General features: G+C 41.3%; 1 long non-coding RNA gene across 1 annotated transcript; it reads right to left on the bottom strand.

The window, feature by feature from the left end:
• Positions 1-2,459: 2,459 nt before the first annotated feature.
• Positions 2,460-5,501, bottom strand: LOC112435116 (uncharacterized). Its single transcript, XR_003024428.2, has 5 exons — positions 5,370-5,501; positions 4,148-4,211; positions 3,931-4,068; positions 3,039-3,131; positions 2,460-2,552 (listed from the first exon to the last, which is right to left on the bottom strand). It is a non-coding gene; the product is annotated as an uncharacterized LOC112435116 (long non-coding RNA).
• Positions 5,502-18,561: the final 13,060 nt, after the last annotated feature.

Below are 18,561 nucleotides of genomic sequence, written 5' to 3'. Positions count from 1 at the left end.
CCCAAATAAGTGCAAAAATGTGTTTTAATATGCCTGCTGACTCACAGGAATCGGTTCTGGAAGCAAAGTGGGAGTCATCAGTTTGAATTTAAGCTGATGATGTTCTTTAGTACACTTATACTCAGGGGTGCACATAAGTGGTCCGCAGGTGCACATTCACTGTCAAAATATGTACGCGTTTGCGTACATATAAAAGGCACTGTTTCTGTCCGCTAGAGTGGGATTTTCACGGCATATTCTGCACCACATCTCTGTGCGTTCATCATTTGTTTGAAGCCAGTTCACCTCCTGCAACCACTTTTCTGAGAGTACGTGCTTCTTTTGCGGTTCGGACTCCTTCTGACATTTCTTTGGAGGTCGAGAAACACCAAAGTAATTGCATTAAGGAGCTTGCTTCTTCGACATCTTTAAGAGTTCTAAACAAATGTCTGTCCACCTCCAGGAAATCTTATGTACTCAAACGCGCGTTGCAACTTCTTATCTGGTGCGCGTCTTTTATTTTGACATTGAATGCGCACCTGCGGACCACTTATGTGCAGCCCTGCTTATAGTGGTAAGGAGTTACAAAAAGAAAAAGTAGCCTGTGTGCACTCTAAGAAATAAAACGTTGGATTTAATTGACAAAGTTAAGGCAATCTTTTCCACAAAACCTGGTCAATTAAACATAAATCAATATGGTTGTTATCTGCAATTTCAATGGTGATGTATATCAGAAGTGAAATTGTTCTATAAAAGCAACAGCTTTCCTTTCATTGTTATTATTTAACACCATTAATTAGAATTTAAACACTTTGTTCATTTTATTAACTGTATTGCTTTAGGTTCAATTGACAATATTAATTTGAATTTAATGGCACCATTTAGATTGCGTTTTGGACCTAATTAATTTGATTAATTATGATTTAATTAATAGTTTCATCTATATGCTAAATGTTTAGGTATCAACAAAACAAGTCTAGAAAGGTTCCTGAGTTGTCATCTATACATTGTAATTAGGTGTTTGGACCTTTCAGAGGTCTTCAGCAAAGGTCTAACACTTAACTACAGAGTACAGGTGACAACTCAAAAACCTTTTTACACTTGCTCACGAGTTACCATTTATAACATTCAAGATCCTTGCACTTCAATAGAAAACTCTTACACTAAAGCTTACATAAAGTGTAAATGCAAAAAAAGGGTGCTGCATCAACAACTTTATTTACGGTGAGCCTTGACAAGGCAAAGCTTCTACAGGGAACAACACTGCATAAGGCAATATTAAATGCTTAAAGTGCATGACCAAAATTAAAACATTGGAAACAACTTTCCGAGTTTCAACAAAGTGACATTGTAGTGTGCCGTAAGATGTCAAATTCAATACAACTGTGATTATAGTCAGATCTGCAGATTTACCACAGCAACTTAAAAATCACTGTATAATGCAATTACAGTACAGAAAATAGTTAAGTGACACAAAAAGGTAAAAACGATTTAGTCCCCAGTTCCAAAAATCGGATTCAGAATTATAAGTTTTCTATTATATAATAAATTTTACAATAAAAAAATGCATATAGCAAATCTCAAAATATTCTTAATTAAATGCTAAGACCAAAAATCCAGTACTTAACTTGAGTACAGGTGAAAACCTTAGAACCTTTTCACATTTGTTTGCACATACACTTTAACATTTATAACACTCAAGATCCTTGACCTACAATGGAAACCTGGTACACGAGAACTAATATGAAGTGTAAATACAAAAAAAAAAAAAAAAAAAAATTGTGTTGCTTTAACAACTTGAACAAAAGCCTTCAATGAGGCAAAGCTTAAACAGGGAAACAACACTGCATAATGCAACATTAAACGAAGTGTGTAAAATAAAATGTAAACATCTGAAACAACTTTCCAGTTTCAACTAAGTGACAGTGTAGTGAGGAGTAGGATGATTTCAGGATCTACAGTTGTAGGTCTGCAATGGCTACAGTCTGCAGAATTACCACAGCAACTCAAACTGAAGAAAATGTTGTGAAACAAGAAAATATATCCATCTGCGTAATTTTGTCCTCAGTTCCAAAAACTCAGTTTCTGAATTATGTTTTCTTTTCCACAATCAAAAGAGTAAATCTCCTAAATATTAAAAACTATGACAAAATATTTACAAACAAGGATCAACATATATATATTTATAAACTTTTAAATAGTAAAACAGAGCACTTATTTTGGGAGACATTTCAATCTAGAAGAGTCATTGCGTCTCCTTTTGGCAGAGTTTGTTCTTCAGCACTTGTATTTTGTTAGACAGTTTTTTGTCTTCCAGTCCCATGAGCACCTTCTGGAAGAACTCAAATGTGTAGCGAAGTGGCTTTGGGTAACTCAGATTGAGGCAGTAAATTAGCCCAAACAAAAGTGCACACCCGCTCGTCACATCGTGAAGATACTGCAAGACTGTGCATCTCTCGATAATGATGCCAACATCTTTAAGGGAGTAATCAGGCTGTGCTCCTTCATGGATTATTTTATAAACACGCCAAATCCATCCTCTCAAGCTCTTCAGCTTCCATCACGTTGAAATCCTGAAAAGGACAGAAATATTTTAAATCCGTTGTATTTTGGTCCTTGCATCATCTATCTATTCACTCCATTTTAGTTAAAATGGTCCACACTATCTTAATTACACATATCCCTGAATGAGATTGAGGAGAACAGACCAAAGAAAAATGTGGATTTAAGACTATCACCAAATAAAGACCAAGAAGAAGATACATGAAACATGGACAGAGGGCAGAAGGAGTATGCATTAATAATATTATCAATATTCTGCTGACCAGGGTCATTTTCTTTAGTTTCGCATAAAACAATGTAAGTGAATGGAAACAAAATCCTAGTATTTCCCATGCACTTTATTGTTGTAAGCTAATTTAAAGAAAACTGATTGCTGCCAGAACAGGAGAATGCCTGGGCTTGTTTAGAAAATACATTTTTCAACTTACAAAACTCTGGGAATTATGACAGTCAAAATTTTACTGAGGGGTGGAATATCCCTTTAAAAATAAACTTACCATGTACTCTTTGATGAGATTTTCAGGGTTCTCATTCAGGTATATAATCACAGCTTTAAGGATGCATTCACGCTTCACTTCGATTCGGGAACTCTAAACAACAACACATGCAGCGCAATTACTTTTTTGAAGTTTTTAGAGACCCCCACAGAACTTAAGTCAATTTTTATTGTTTTTTAACCAATTCACAATTGTTTAAGTAATTTTAAACATGCTTTTTGCAAGCAAGTAGTTTTTTGTGTTAGAGAATGAGAAGCTTACCAATTCATTCCCATAAAGATTATAAGTTATGAGTCCAATTACACTGATTGCGATACATTGGGTCGTGGAAAATGCAGCTTTAGCGTGGTGTACCACCCGAAAGAAGGAAGATAAGTGTTGTTGCATAGGAGTACTGTTCAAAGGAATCAAAAACATTTTGATAGAGATTTCCAAAAATTAATGACAAAAAACTACACACTGTCACGTTAATATGAGGTATGCGGGCTACCACCACATTTGCAGTATTTATACCAAGTTTGAGTGAAAAAAAATAATCTACTGTGTCACTGAGTTGTGGCGAAATGTGAAATGTTGTCTGCCTTTGTCTTTTCTCAGTGTAGCTAATTATTCCTTTGGACAATGAATGAGTAACAAAAGAAAAGAAAAGAAAAGAAAAAAGCTACAATGCCAGCAACGGCACTTATGGCCTCTAGGGGCATGAGTTACTTAGTTCTGCTTTGTGTCAGGACCAAGTTCAGAATATAAGCCAAAAGCGAGATGAGAAGTATAACGCAGGAGAGAACAAGCATAAAATGACCCAAGAAAGTTAAAAATACAGGTTAATAACCAGACCTGAGATCAACCTGCAACTAATCTATTAGTTACAGAACATTATAACAAGACAGAATACCTGTGAAATTGCAGACAACGCTGCTGTGATCCGCCGCGCTGTTTCCCCTCCTTTTTTTCGTAGAATCTTCATCAACTGGTCAGAGTACTGGTCAAGACTGCTCATGAATGTGGACAGCAGTGGAACTGTGGTGATAACCTAAAAGACCAAATAAGAGAATTCAAAATGTAAAATTGCGTATTAAGGAAAAAGTAAATAATATGAAAGCATTAGGTACCTTCAACATGCACTTTTGGAGCACAGCTCAAATCTCCGCAGCTCCAAATTCCACAACCAGCAACCTGAGAGAAAAAGAAAAACAGAAAAAATTAATCGTGTACAGTGAGACACATGCAAAGGGGTAGCACAGAGATGGTCTAAACTTAAGAACAATCCTGTTTCTTTTAAAATGTATTAATAATACAAGTTAAATTTCAAATGCTCCAAAATTTCTATTACTCATTTCATAAATCTGTTCCTGTGAGCACGTTTACCATTATATACCGGAGCAGCCCAGTCTGTGAACGTGACCCACTTGCCCCCAAAAATAAAATCAAGTATACTGGGTGGCTAGTGCTCCGTTTGTATCGGTTTGTGCTGGTAAAATCCTCGTTTGTATCGCTAGGTGTCAAAGATATTACACTTTTATTTAATAGGTTATTCAGAGTTCACCCCCCCAAAGCAACACGAAAATGGCCCAAAATAGGTCAAAACATGCCACAAAATGCTCGGGTGCGAGCGAGCATTTCCTACGACTTCTACATCACCCGGACGCTCACTCGCGCCCGTAAGCACGGGGAGCGTGCTCGACGCCCGTGACGTCATCGCGGAAAAATAAAACATTAATAACCAGTTAACCGTAGCAGCACAAATGTTAATTTTACCGGCAAACAAGCACTAACCAAGCAGAGCATTTTGTGGCATGTTTTGGCCTATTTTTGGCCGTTGTCGTTTTGCTTTGGGGGGGGGGGGGGGGCTCTTCAACTCTCAATGACCTATTAAATAAAAGTGCAATATCTTTGACACCGTAGCAAACAAACGGAGCAATAACCACCCAGTATACTTGATTTTATTTTTGGGGGCAAGCAGGGGTCACCTTCAGAGGTCTCTTTGAGACTTGATGCGCGAAGATATGCAAACTACGCAGCTAGCGGTTCTCTTCAGTGAAACAGAGTATGGACTCGTCGACAATCACTGCACATGTATCCCAATTCTTGTTCGGGCTAACGTTCTCCTAACTTGATAGTGCAATAAAACAAATAAAATAAGTGTGCTATTCGGAGTTCGAATGAAATTTTAAACGCAGATGGGACAATATGCAAATGAATGTTTCCAATGCTAGCAAAATGCTACAACCTACAGAACACATACTGCCCACATATTTACCGGAAAAATATACGCCATATATTATCACAAAGTACTAGTTAAATTATATTCTATTAAAAATAGGAAGAAATTACCTTAACTCCAACGGATGAATCGTGATTAATCCCTCTTTCCAGACACGTGGCCAAAGCACACTGTGGCGTCGATGAAGAAGGTCAACGCGTATGCGCGAAGATTTTTTTTTCATTCTCTGCGCATGCTCAGAAAGGATGTGGAAAGGGCTCTTTGGATTTAATTAAATGTGTTCAATAAATTGGAAATATCAATATCATTTAACATTAAAACGGTATAGAATTAATTAAATCAAATTTAAAAATATTAATTACACCCATAAGATTAACAATTTTAAGTATATTGAACATAAAACTAAGAATTAATTTTTAAAAAGCCCATGTTTCATTTCTTAGAGTGTGGAGCATGGATTTATACACTTCAGAACATTATTGGCTAAATCAAAAGAGCAGTAAACCTTGGAGCAGAAGCAGCAGGACAAGTCAGCTTACCACAGCATGTCTATAAAGAAAACAAATCTACTTCAGCTAGCAAGAGAAATTATTATGTGATTTCTTTCTTCTTCTTTTTTTGTGTCCCGTTTGGATCTTTAGCCATCAGAATTGTTGTCTTAAGGCCAAGAAAGATGCCAAGCGGATTTATTTTACCAAGTGGATCATCATGGCCTTGCCATATTGGTCCATTTGATTGACCTTTATTATACAGTAATTATGAATTTATTTTATTTTCAGTTGCTACAAACGGGACAGACATGAATGGGGGATAGGACAGGGAGAAAGAATGAAAGAAAGAGAGGGAGAGAAAGAAAACCAAAGGGGAGAGGAGACGGTGAGAGGGGGGGGGAGAAAGAAAAAAAAAGAAAAAAGAAAAACAAACAAAACACCTGGATCACCTGTATGAAGAAAAAAAACAGAAGAGAAAGCAAACAACAAAGAGCGACATAATAAAAAAAACAGCACCATCACAATAAACTAGCTAGCAGTAGATATCAGTAGATAGTAAATAATAAACGATATTGTGCAGCACGCAAGATAGACAGTGCACAACGTGCTTTGAAGCAGCAGCCAAGAAAGCTGTAGTCCGCGTCTGTGAACACCCGTGTGTACACCTGTGTGCACACCTGTGTGGATCAGCATGCTTGTATTCCAAAGGTTTCTCCATGTAACGATCTCCTAGGGAGTGTGGGGAGCCATAGCCCCGTCCTCCAGGGTATGAAGCAGGTATGGAGGAGATCCAGGCCCCAGACATCCAGAGGCCCCAGAGTACGAGGACCCGAGGAGGACCACCAAAAGGGGGGGAACCGTGCCACCCTCCTGGGAAGAGCTGAGTAGAGCCCCACGGAGCAGATGTCAGAGGGGGTTGCAGTGGCGTGCCCGCGGGCTCTGCCGGCAGGCAGCTGTGCCAGAGAGGACCGAGCTTCAGGCCCAGAGGCCTGAGGGCATCCCACCCCCGGAAGGAGCCCAGCCGGGCCACAGGCGCCCGGCCCCGCCAATCGGCCACCAGGAGTGAGCCGGTACATACATGAGCGCCCAGCTCATGTATGTACCGGCTCAGTGATTTATTTCTAAGTGGGTCATTTCCCTGCACTGTATTGCTATAATGGGACTGCCAACCACCTGCCAAATCCCACAGCCCAGTTACCATTATTTTGGATGTATGTGGGAAATATGTGGGCACCAATTCTGAGCCTAAACCTATGTTCTTGCTGTGATTTGTATAAAACTTCAAAGAAACTGCTTTACATATGCATTATTCAGCTGGTGCTCCCTGTCCATTTTTGTCAAATACTCTCCTTTTCAATCCAAATTTTCAAAATTTAAGGTTTGCTTTTATATTTTATCCATAAATTCATAAGACACACCTACACTGCCAAAAGCAAGATTGATATAATCTCTTTTGGTAATCACACATTTTTATAGACACGATTCATCTACTGCTATTCCTGAGGATGAAAGTACAAGCAATGCAGGAGATTAGAGACACTGTAATTTCATGAAATATACTAATTTATTCATAGTGCAGCTATGGTGGTTTATGGGTTTGTTTGTTGTTGTTGTTTTCATTTTTCTTGCAAGAAAATAGATAGATATACTTACAGTGCATTTAGTGATGTTTCTAAAACAGAATATCTGTTTTATGTTTATTTCTCTTAAACAAAAACACAGCTCTTGGCAGCAACTTTGTTGATCAACGGGTCTCTTAAGGACTTCGTTAGCATTTCATGGAAGGCATTGTGAGCCAATTTTTAGAGTTTAGTCTTTTCTTCTTAACAAAGACAGAATGAAGCAAAAGGAAAATCGTGGACATTTTTCAAACACTGGCATCAAGGAGACCAGAACATTCATAGTATATCACTATACTATGAATTAGCCTTGGCAAGTCAGTGTTTTGTCAGTAAAAGTTAGACTGAGGTAAAATGTCTCTATCTGACCTCACAGTCATGGAACAAGGATATTGCAACCAGTGAATTTAAAACATTATCAAATGCCAAAACATTGAGATAAATTTAATGGAAACCATTTCGTTTCTCATGCTGAGCTTATTACAAATTGGGAATATGTGCAAAAATGGGAATATGTGCAAATCAATACACCAAATGGGCGAAAGTACTGGACAACATATCCATTGCACAATTATGAATCACTTAATATGATAAGGAGATTCTGCAGGTCATTAATGTATAAAATTAAAATAAAATGTATTTTTAGTGACACAAGATACAAATATTGAAGCAAGATGTATAATTAGAATTATTTATAATAAATATGAATAAATCATTGCAATTTCTTTAACCATAAAGAATAACTAAATCCTTCAGGACAATGTCACATCAATGCACTGAACTCACTATGTTATCCACCTAACAGCCTCCACATGTTCTCACTGTAATTTCCCCCCTTAGGAATGAATTTATGCTGCACCAACCTGAATGTTTGCAGGGAAATCAAACACATTTCACTCGCAGTACTCGAGCTGACTTGAATGACGACTTGTACGCGCTGACTCAACGCCCTCACAACAACCAACACATCATCCTCCACGGCCGTATTTCGTACAGGTCCACAAGTACCGCTGCTTCGCCTCTGAACGAAATCGGTCTCTATACAGTCCATTCTCTTTTGAGCTGCTTTTAGCATCTTGTAATCGTCGTCCCAACACAGTGTGTTTGTTTTGATTCGTAGACCCCGAAAATGGTGCCGCGCTCCCACAATGCATTGCGGCGTGACGTCAACTCCAAAGCCCTCTTAGAGCTGCTTGCTCTGTAACCTTATGTCATCTACCACTCATTCAATGATTTACAGCATTTCCCAATCACTTCCCTTTTTTTCTAAAAGATCACTTACAGCTGATTGTGGAATATCATGAATTTTATGAAGTGACTTGTTGCAAGTTGATAATCTCAAGTTCAATGACCTCTTTAGAACAACTCATCCATGCTTTTTGTTCCACTTATTTGGGTTCGGGTCATGGGGGCAGCAGTCTGAGTAGAGAAGTACAGACTTTCCTCACTCTGGGGACCTCTTGGGGAGGGGGGCATCCTAGTCACATGACTGAACCACCTCTGCTATATCTCCTTTCAATGTGGAGGAGCAGCTGCTCTACTCTGAGTCTGTTTCGAATGACTGAGCTCCTCACATGATCTCCAAGTGAATAATTACGCACACCCCACTTTTCAGTTATTTATTTGTAAAAAGTGTTTGGAATCATGTATGATTTTCGTTCCACTTCTCACGTGTACACCACTTTGTATCGGTCTTTCACGTGGAATTCCAATAAAATTGATTCATGTTTGTGGCTGTAATGTGACAAAATGTGGAAAGGTTCAAGGGGGCCGAATACTTTTGCAAGCCACTGTAAACTGGAATCAGCTGTAGCAAGTGCAGGAAAAAAAACAAAAAAACATGTTTGTTTGATTGTCTTTTTTTTTTCTGTCAACCCCAACTGCAGATCACTGAAAAACCTTTGTAACCCAAATAATTACATAATTGTTTTTGAACTGTAATTGCGGAATGTACAGTAATAAATTGCTTTATTGCATTATTGAAAATGTATTGTAATTACAGCAGAGTAATATGTTACTTCCAGCACTGCTCTACGGTAGCCCCTAGAGACAAAGCACATACAAACTCCAAAACAATTGCAAATTCCAAAACACATGCAAACTCCAAAACACAACGGAAGTGCTCCAGGACGCTAGGGGCAGTGTTGAGCTTTTGTTACCAAGTAACTACACAAGCCAGGAAGTACCAATGACCGGATTTGGGCTGTATCCCAATTCAGGGTCTGCAGCCTTTGTCACTACCCGATCCGTACCGGAAACCCGATCGGTACCCCGCATGCGCGAAAGGTTTCTACTTCCGGTCGTAGCGTTTTACGATAGTTATGGGTCAGAGTATCTGTTAAGATGTTAAGAATAACAAGTATATCTTAAAATGTTTGCAATAATGAAGCATTTCAGTACAATGTAGACAAAAACGAAAAATAAAAAGAAAGTTACGGATCAGGACTCTCCGATCCTTACTGCGCATGTGTAAAGTCTGACCGTACAAATCGTGTCTACCCGATCCGTACCGCGCATGTGCAGATGTTTTTTTTTCTTCTTCTGTTCGTTTAATGGCAGTTTACTCCCCAGTGTACGAGGATAGCGCCACCTGCTGACCGAGCAAATAAACCCTATTATAAACTGAATTATCGTCATTACAAACGTGTGTTAAATTTGATTTAGTGATAGTCGAGTGTGTTTATGCTTGTCTGTGAGGAAAGGATTGTTGGAATAGTGATGATGATGTGCGCTATCACTGTCAATTGTCAGTAAACACTTCATCTGGCTGATGAATCTACACGTGAGATATTACAAAGTCTGCATTATTAACTCTGTAATTAGGCGCCATTCTTCTTATTTTACAGCACTGTTGCTCAATCGGGGGACGCTCTCTGTTGAGGAGAAAAGCATGAATTTCTTTGTATACGGATTATCCATTGTTTAAATGTCACGGTAGTCGAAAAGGAGGGAGAGCTGTTGAGAAATGCTAGGAGCTAACTGGGCGATAACCGTATCATTCAAATATATTGAATGTCGCAATGTTGGCAAAGAGAGGAAGTGACGTAAGATTTGCGCATGCGGGGTACCGATCGGGTTTCCGGTACGGATCGGGTAGTGACAGCCTTAAAGGCCGCATTTTAAGGCCGATTACGTCACAGCGACACGACGAAGGCTGTCCAAATTCAAAGGCTGCTCTAAATGCGGCCCTCAAATGCGTCCTTAATTTCCCTGAATTTTAAGGATGGGTCAGTGTAGCCTTCATGGCCCAACATATCCCAGATTTCATAGCGCGGCGGTGGTGTGGATAATTTTGCCGAAAAAAACGGCGGAAGCGGAGACGCCAAAGAATAAACTTTCAGAAGTAAGTACTGAATATTATGTCACTTATTTATGCGCAAATGTTTTTATAATGAAGAACATTAAAACATTACTGTTGGCCACATGTCGGGAAAGTTATGTGACATTAGCGATGTTTGTACTGACTTGGTTTTAAAGCCTTTACTTCAAAATATACGCCGTTCAATAGTTGACTTTAATCTTACAGAGAGTGTGATGATTTTATGGATAATTAAAGTCAGTCATATATCCACAAACACAACAAGCTGAAAGTCAGTGATGCTGCTCGGTTTGCAGTCCTGAATATCACGGCACAAGCAGGATTCACTGCACTGTTAATGTTAGCTATGTTATATTGCTGCCTCTGTTCGGTGGTGTCGAGCCAAACGGACTTTAACGTGTGTTTGAACGAGCTGACGGTTCACTTGTTAAGCTGAAAGAAAGATGCTTTAATCACAGGAGTCACACATGTGTTCACTGTACCATCTGGGAACTCTTCTTGTTTCGTAATATCACAAACACTGAATCCTCCTTCTCTTGTGCTGTTTTGTAGCAGTGTATACACCCGAGACTGCCACCTGTCTGTCTGTCCTGCACTCTCTCTCTGTTTCTTTCTCTCTGATTGTGTAATAAAAGTATGAACATGTATTTATAACTTACACTTGTGTTTGAATCCTGCAGCTTATCACACATTTGATTTCCAAGTGTGACAACTGCAAGTGTCCAGAGTGAGGACAGACTGAGGGACCCACTGCTGCACATCATCTGTGAGGCTTTGCACCCCTGATGATCCACCAGGACAAACTCAGCAGTGTGTGAGGAAGAGGAGGAGGAAGAGCCAGCAGCAGCTGACAGATGGAGAGAATAGACAGACTGTTCCCTGTTTGTGAAGGACTGCTAGAAAAGTTTAAAATAACTAATTGTCTGTCCTGAATCAGTCTTATTAGGTAATGTTCAAATAATGTTATCATTCCAGTGTTTTCAGTGTGGGAGAAAGTACTCAGGGCCTTCAAGTTACACACTATGAAAGGCAGCAACAAGTGTAATATTCAGAAACCTAAAGTATGTATCAGCAGCAGAATGGAGCTAAAAATAAATGTTTGTTTCAGTTCTATGAAGCTTTGAGTATTTTGGATTAGTAGCACTGCTGTGTTTGTTGCATCATATTGCTGTAATTGTTTATATGCTTTATATATTCTGAGGTAAGTTGATCTATAGTGTTACATATTCTATAAGGATGTTATGTGTTTGTATACTTTCTGCCCAGTTTGACCCATTTAGCAGAAGTCAGCCTGTTTAAGGCTCTGATATCTATTCTGTATGACTTAAAGCAGTTATGACATGGTCTGATTTTCTCACCCAATAAAGGAATATTTCATATATCAGTCTACTCTTCATTTTATCAGAAACAGTTATCACAGCTCGTACATTTTCTTTTTATAAATATATGTAAGCAATGAGCCAAATTTAGTAATGCCAACATACTGAAGGAACAACATTTGTCTCTTATATATGATACACCTATATATGCACTGTCAAAGATACTTGTCTTTGAGTGAAGATTTAAGGTGATAAGACATATAAATAACTGCAACTTGAATCTGTACTGAAGCTCAGTATTTGACACAGAGTTCATGTTCACTACTGTAATAGCTAATAATGATTAATATAATAACTATACCTACCTTATCGTGGTGGAGGGGTTTGTGTGTCCCAGGGATCCCAGGGACTATGTTGTCTGGGGGCTTTTGCCCCCTGGTAGGGTCTCCCATGGCAAGTTGGCCCTGGGTGAGGGACCAGACAAAGAGCGATTCATAAGACCCTTATGAAAAGGACACCGAGGGAACAGTTTACCCTGCCCGGGATAGGGTTACCGGGGCCCCGCCCTGGAGCCAGGCCCGGGGAGGGTGCCCGAGGGCGAGCGTCTGGTGGCAAGAAGAGTTCCCAGATGGTCCCACAGCCCGAAGAGGAGACATGGGCCCATCCTCCCGCAGGCCCACCACCCGCAGGAGGCGCCATAGGGGTCGGGTGCATTGTGTGCCGGGTGGCGGCCAGGAGCGGAGGCCCTGGCGGAATGACCCCCGGCTGCCAAGACTGGCAATAGGGACATGGAATGTCACCTCTCTGGTGGGGAAGGAGCCTGAGTTAGTGCGTGAGGTTGAGAGGTACCGGCTAGATATAGTCGGGCTCACCTCTACACATGGCTTGGGCTCTGGAACCAGTCTCCTGGAGAGGGGCTGGACTCTGTCTCAGTCTGGAGTTGCCCCTGGTGAGAGGCGGCGGGCTGGGGTGGGTATCCTAATATCCCCTCGGCTTGCTGCCGGTACATTGGGGTTTTTCCCGGTGGACGAGAGGGTTTGTTCCCTGCGCCTTAGGGTCGGGGAACGGGTCCTGACTGTCATCTGCGCTTATGCGCCGAGTGGCAGTTCAGAGTACCCAGCCTCACGTGGGTAACGACAGCGAGACCTGGAGGGGCGTGATTGGGAGGAACGGCCTCCCTGATCTGAACCCGAGCGGTGCTCTGTTATTGGACTTCTGTGCTAACCACAGTTTGGCCATAACGAACACCCTGTTCGAACATAAGAGTGTCCATAAGTGCACGTGGCACCAGGACGCTCTAGGCCGTAGGTCGATGATCGATTTTGTAATCGTATCACCAGACCTGCGACCATATGTTCTGGACACTCGGGTAAAGAGAGGGGCTGAGCTGTCAACTGATCACCACCTGGTGGTCAGTTGGATCAGGTGGCGGGGGAGGACGCTGGACAGACCTGGTGCACCTAAACGCGTAGTGAGGGTGTGCTGGGAACGTCTAGCAGAGGCCCCAGTCCGCGAGATCTTCAACGCACACCTCCGGCAGAGCTTCGACAGCATTCCGAGGGAGACTGGGGACATTGAGTCCGAATGGACCATGTTCAGAGTCTCCATTGCCGAAGCTGCTGCATTGAGCTGCGGCCGCAAGGTGGTGGGTGCCTGCCGTGGTGGTAATCCCCGAACCAAATGGTGGACACCAGAGGTGAAGGGAGCCACCAGGCTGAAGAAGGAGTCCTATCGGGCTTGGTTAGCCTGTGGGACTACATGTGTTTTGTGGACTTGGAGAAGGCATTCGACCGTGTCCCTCGGGGTGTCCCGTGGGAGGTGTTGCGGGAATATGGGGTGTCTGGCCCATTGCTACGGGCCATTCGATCCCTATACAACCGTTGCAAGAGCTTGGTTCGCATTGCCGGCAATAAGTCGGACTCGTTCCCGGTGGGTGATGGGCTTCGCCAGGGCTGCCCTTTGTCTCCGGTTCTGTTCATAATTTTTATGGACAGGATTTCTAGGCGCAGCCAAGTGGCGGAGGGCTTTCGCTTTGGTGGCCTCAGAATCTCATCTCTGATTTTTGCAGATGATGTGGTTCTGTTGGCTTCATCGGGTGAAGGCCTCCAGCTCGCACTGGAACGGTTCGCAGCCGAGTGTGAAGCAGCGGGAATGAGGATCAGCACCTCCAAATCTGAGGCCATGGTTCTCAGCCGGAAAAAGGTGGAGTGCCCACTCCGGGTCGGGGATGAGTTCCTGCCACAAGTGGAGGAGTTCAAGTATCTCGGGGTCTTGTTCGCGAGTGATGGGAGAAGGGAGCCGGAGATCGACAGACGGATTGGGGCTGCAGCTGCAGTAATGCGGACGCTGCACCGGTCCGTCGTGGTGAAGAGGGAGCTGAGTGTAAAAGCGAAGCTCTCAATTTACCGGTCGATCTACGTCCCTACCCTCACCTATGGCCACGAGCTGTGGGTAGTGACCGAAAGAACGAGATCGCGGATACAAGCGGCGGAAATGAGCTTCCTCCGAAGGGTGGCTGGCCTCTCCCTTAGAGATAGGGTGAGAAGTTTGGCCATCCGGGAGGGGCTCAGAGTAGAGCAGCTGCTGCTCCACATCGAAAGGAGCCAGCTGAGGTGGTTCGGGCATCTGACAAGGATGCCCCCCGGGCGCCTCCTGGGTGAGGTGTTCCAGGCATGTCCCACCGGGACGAGGCCCCGGGGCAGACCCAGGACACGCTGGAGAGATTATATCTCTCGGCTGGCCTGGGAACGCCTTGGTATTCCCCCGGACAAGCTGGAGGAGGTGGCTGGGGAGAGGGAGGTCTGGGCCTCTTTGCTTAGGCTGCTGCCCCCGCGACCCGGCCCCGGACAAAGCGGATGAAGATGGATGGATGGATGGATAACAACTATAATATTGGCCATATTATATTTGCATTACCAAAGTGATATGACTTTAGTCTCATGAACAACATCAGCTAATTCTTATTTACTAACTAATCTTGAAATAACTGTTCAGTACAGAAATGAAGCCCAAAAATCATGTTTTACTGTCCTGTGGTCTCAGCCTCAGATACTTATCAAATCACACAAAGCTCTTGTAGAAACAAACAAACAAATGAACAAAATATGTTCTCCTTCATTTCTGTCAAACCAAGTTGTATGACATGTTTCCAGCGGTTAGTATCATGGTTGCTAGGCAACCTGGGAAGCGCGACGGAGACTAGACCGTCCCATACAGACAAACTTGTCGTTTATTTTGCAAATCGAGCTCAACACTGCCCCTAGCGTCCTGGAGCACTTCCGTTGTGTTTTGGGGTTTGCAAGTGTTTTGGAGTTTGTACGTGCTTTGTCTCTAGGGGCCACCGTACTGCTCTGAACAAAATTGACTTCACGACACAATCTTGCCAGTTACTGTAGCTATTTAGTTTTCCACTTTTTAAAAATGTTTGCAACCTTTGCATAAGAGCTGCTTCTGTTGGTTTAGTAGCATCCATAAGGTTTGTGCCTTTAACACATTTTTTGTTGCTTGTGTTTACTTTTACACTCTAAGACAAAAATAAAAAAACAAACAAACCCCCTCCCCACATGCTGTGCACTACTTCCAATGACCTACTGGTCAGAGGAGCTACAACCTCATTTTAGGATTGCTTGGGTGCCTTGCCCCCCCCCCCTGCTCACTCCTATGCCTACTTTCACCCATATTGTGTTTAACGACCTGGGCCCAAGCACACTTCAGTTTGTCTCGGCAGCTGAACTACTCTCTTTCATGCTCTCTCTTTTACACAGACAGACATAGCTCTCTTGTGGGCACAATGAGGTTCATGGTTGTATTTTGTGTGTGTGTGTGTGTGTGGGGGGGGGGGGGGGCTATTGCTTAGGGTATTTTTGAGAAGTGGCTACACATCATCTACTCGCATCTTTGATAGATTATTTAATACTTTAACATGGAAACCTTCACACGGGCAGCTGTCATTGAGGAAGAGTTGGACTTTTATGCCCGGGTATGAGAGATTCCACCTAAAGTCAGGCCCAGCTCTCCAAGCTTACTTGAGCAGGGCACACTTAATAATATTGTGCATACACGTTTTAATAGTATGGCTTTTATTCTTTCTTATTGAGTGATGCATACTTGTACTTACATAGAATTACAGACCAAACAAACAACACACAAACAAAGAAAAAATGGTTATTGGATAATCAAACTTGTCATAAGCTGAAGAAGTGTCATTGTAAGTCTCTGACCTCACTAATTTAATCTTTGATATCTAATATGAAATATGGGTATTTTTTTCTATACCTCACATATGTTTCTACCTTTTATCTATATTCAGATTTTTTTGTATGGTTTTTTTTTTTGTGATTATCTATAAATGTGATCAACTGCAGAGACTGCAGATGAAAATTAGTCTGTATGGCAAAATCTGGCATATTTGCACGAGTAATTCAAATGCTGATGTTGAATAATATTACTCTATTTTTAACAAATAGAAACTTAAGGATCTCGGGAAGATGTGTAGCGATCACTCTACTTAAACAAATTACACTTTAGAAGTCAGAGTGCTTGGTATGGATCACCTAGTGTGACCCCACCTTTAAACAACAATCAGCAGAACACAAAGACATGGTACACACTCCTGCTCTTTATTTTGCGTCTCCTCCTAGGGGCATGACTTCCAGTACACCACAGCTAATAAAAAAAAGTGAGTACTCAAGCAACATAAAACACCTGTGCCCATTTAACTCCCTCTGTCTGGGCTAGTTGCCTGAATTACTCCCTCTACATCTCCCTCTTTAACTGAGTTCCAACCATACTCTGCTTCCATGTATGCATTCTTCATAATGCCCATACTGCATCAGTGATTCATTATTATTCACAGCATTAAATATTGAATACAGTATGCATATTACTATGGAATACTACTGGTGAATAAATAATCCTAATGTTATCACTGTTGATTACAGCACTGCTTATATGGGCTCAAAGAGATAACTTACCTTTGCAAAGTTTTAATTCTTTGTGAAAGCAGCATTGGTGATTATACTGGGAGTATAAACGTTATGCAAAAAATAAACACTATGTGTCATTACCGATCCCTAGCGCTCCAAGCAGGTTAAGATAAAGACATGAATGCTGATGGTATTCAAGTGATTGCCTTCGGATCTGAACACATCAGAAGACTAGTGGCTTGATTTCTAATTAAATGTTTTAGTTGAGCAGCTTCCACCACTGCATCTCGGGATACACACTGACATATTTACCATGCCATGAAGGAATATTTGTGTCCCTGGCAGCTTGGCTTTTCAGCAGCAGTGTTGTATAGAGGATGCTGCCTGCTTGGTGGGGGTATTTATGCAGCTTCTAGTCACTACCATGTTTTACTTCTATTATATATATGACTCTCAAGAGAGCATGACCCTCCAGCCTTTACTCTATGTTCAGCTCAAAATGTAACTTTGATAACATAACCATTATGATCCCATATTCTAGTATTACTTTTCATAGTTTTCTAAAACTTGATTTTGAACTTTTAGTTTAGAAAATTAACTGCTTTCTCTATAAAGCTGATGGGGGGGGGGGGAATTACATTGCGACATGACCATGTTCTTAAAAAATCTTATCTCTTCAAAAGCCTGGCTGCCTTGCAGTGTTGATAAGCTTGCATGTTTTTCCTGTTTCTCATTGCAGTACCCAAGTGTGTCTGAAAAGAACACACAAAAGGATTTTCATAATTTTGATATTCTGAAGATTTTTATCTCCTGCTCTGCCTATTATACAGTCTGAATAACAGCCTATAGCTGTTTAACAAAATTAGATATTTAAATCACTTTTTCATATCAGGGATATTCTTGGCTCTTACTGCTTCTAATTCTGATTATACATGCTTTCTGGTACTTCAGCGCTACTGTTTCAAAACACCACCAAGAAAACTATCCAAACAGTTTTGGTGATGTAAGTTTAATCTCTCAGCATTATTCATATACAACACTTTGACTCTATTTCTGTGTAAAACAATAAACAAATTATTCTTAGTGATTAGACTTCAAAACACATTTTAATTAAATGAAACCTTTCTTTGATATCATATGACATGTCTGTGTGACATTGTTACAAGTTATTAATTTTTTTGCTCCTTTTGCTGTTAAGTAAATTATCTTTCATCTGACAAGTGCAATTAAGGCAAAGTTATTGTAAGTCAGAAAGTCAGAAAATTTAGCAACCTTGCTGGTGAACTAAGACGACATTCATGTCAGCCCAGTTCTTCATAGCGAAAATGTGTTAGCGCAGATGTGACAAGTTTCATTAATAACTTTCTTACTACACCACATACGTTTCCATTGCATGCTTGAAACACCTAACAAAGCTCACTTATTTATCATAACTGTTAAAAACACTCAAATGCATGGTGTACTCTGGACAGCAACATTAGAAGGGAAATGCAATCTAAGTGCAGACTTGGGTCTTTCCAGTAACTTTGAAACAGAATTCCTTGTTAAAAAAATGAGAACAGAGACTAGTGGAGGAGTTTCCAAATCTTCACTGAATCAAAGTTACAAATTCATACATGACTTGAAGCA

Source organism: Maylandia zebra, linkage group LG7, assembly GCF_041146795.1.
Source record: "Maylandia zebra isolate NMK-2024a linkage group LG7, Mzebra_GT3a, whole genome shotgun sequence".
Classification (NCBI taxonomy): Eukaryota; Metazoa; Chordata; class Actinopteri; order Cichliformes; family Cichlidae; genus Maylandia; species Maylandia zebra.
Note: the sequence above shows the minus strand (reverse complement) of the source record. Positions and strands in the feature narration are given on the sequence as shown.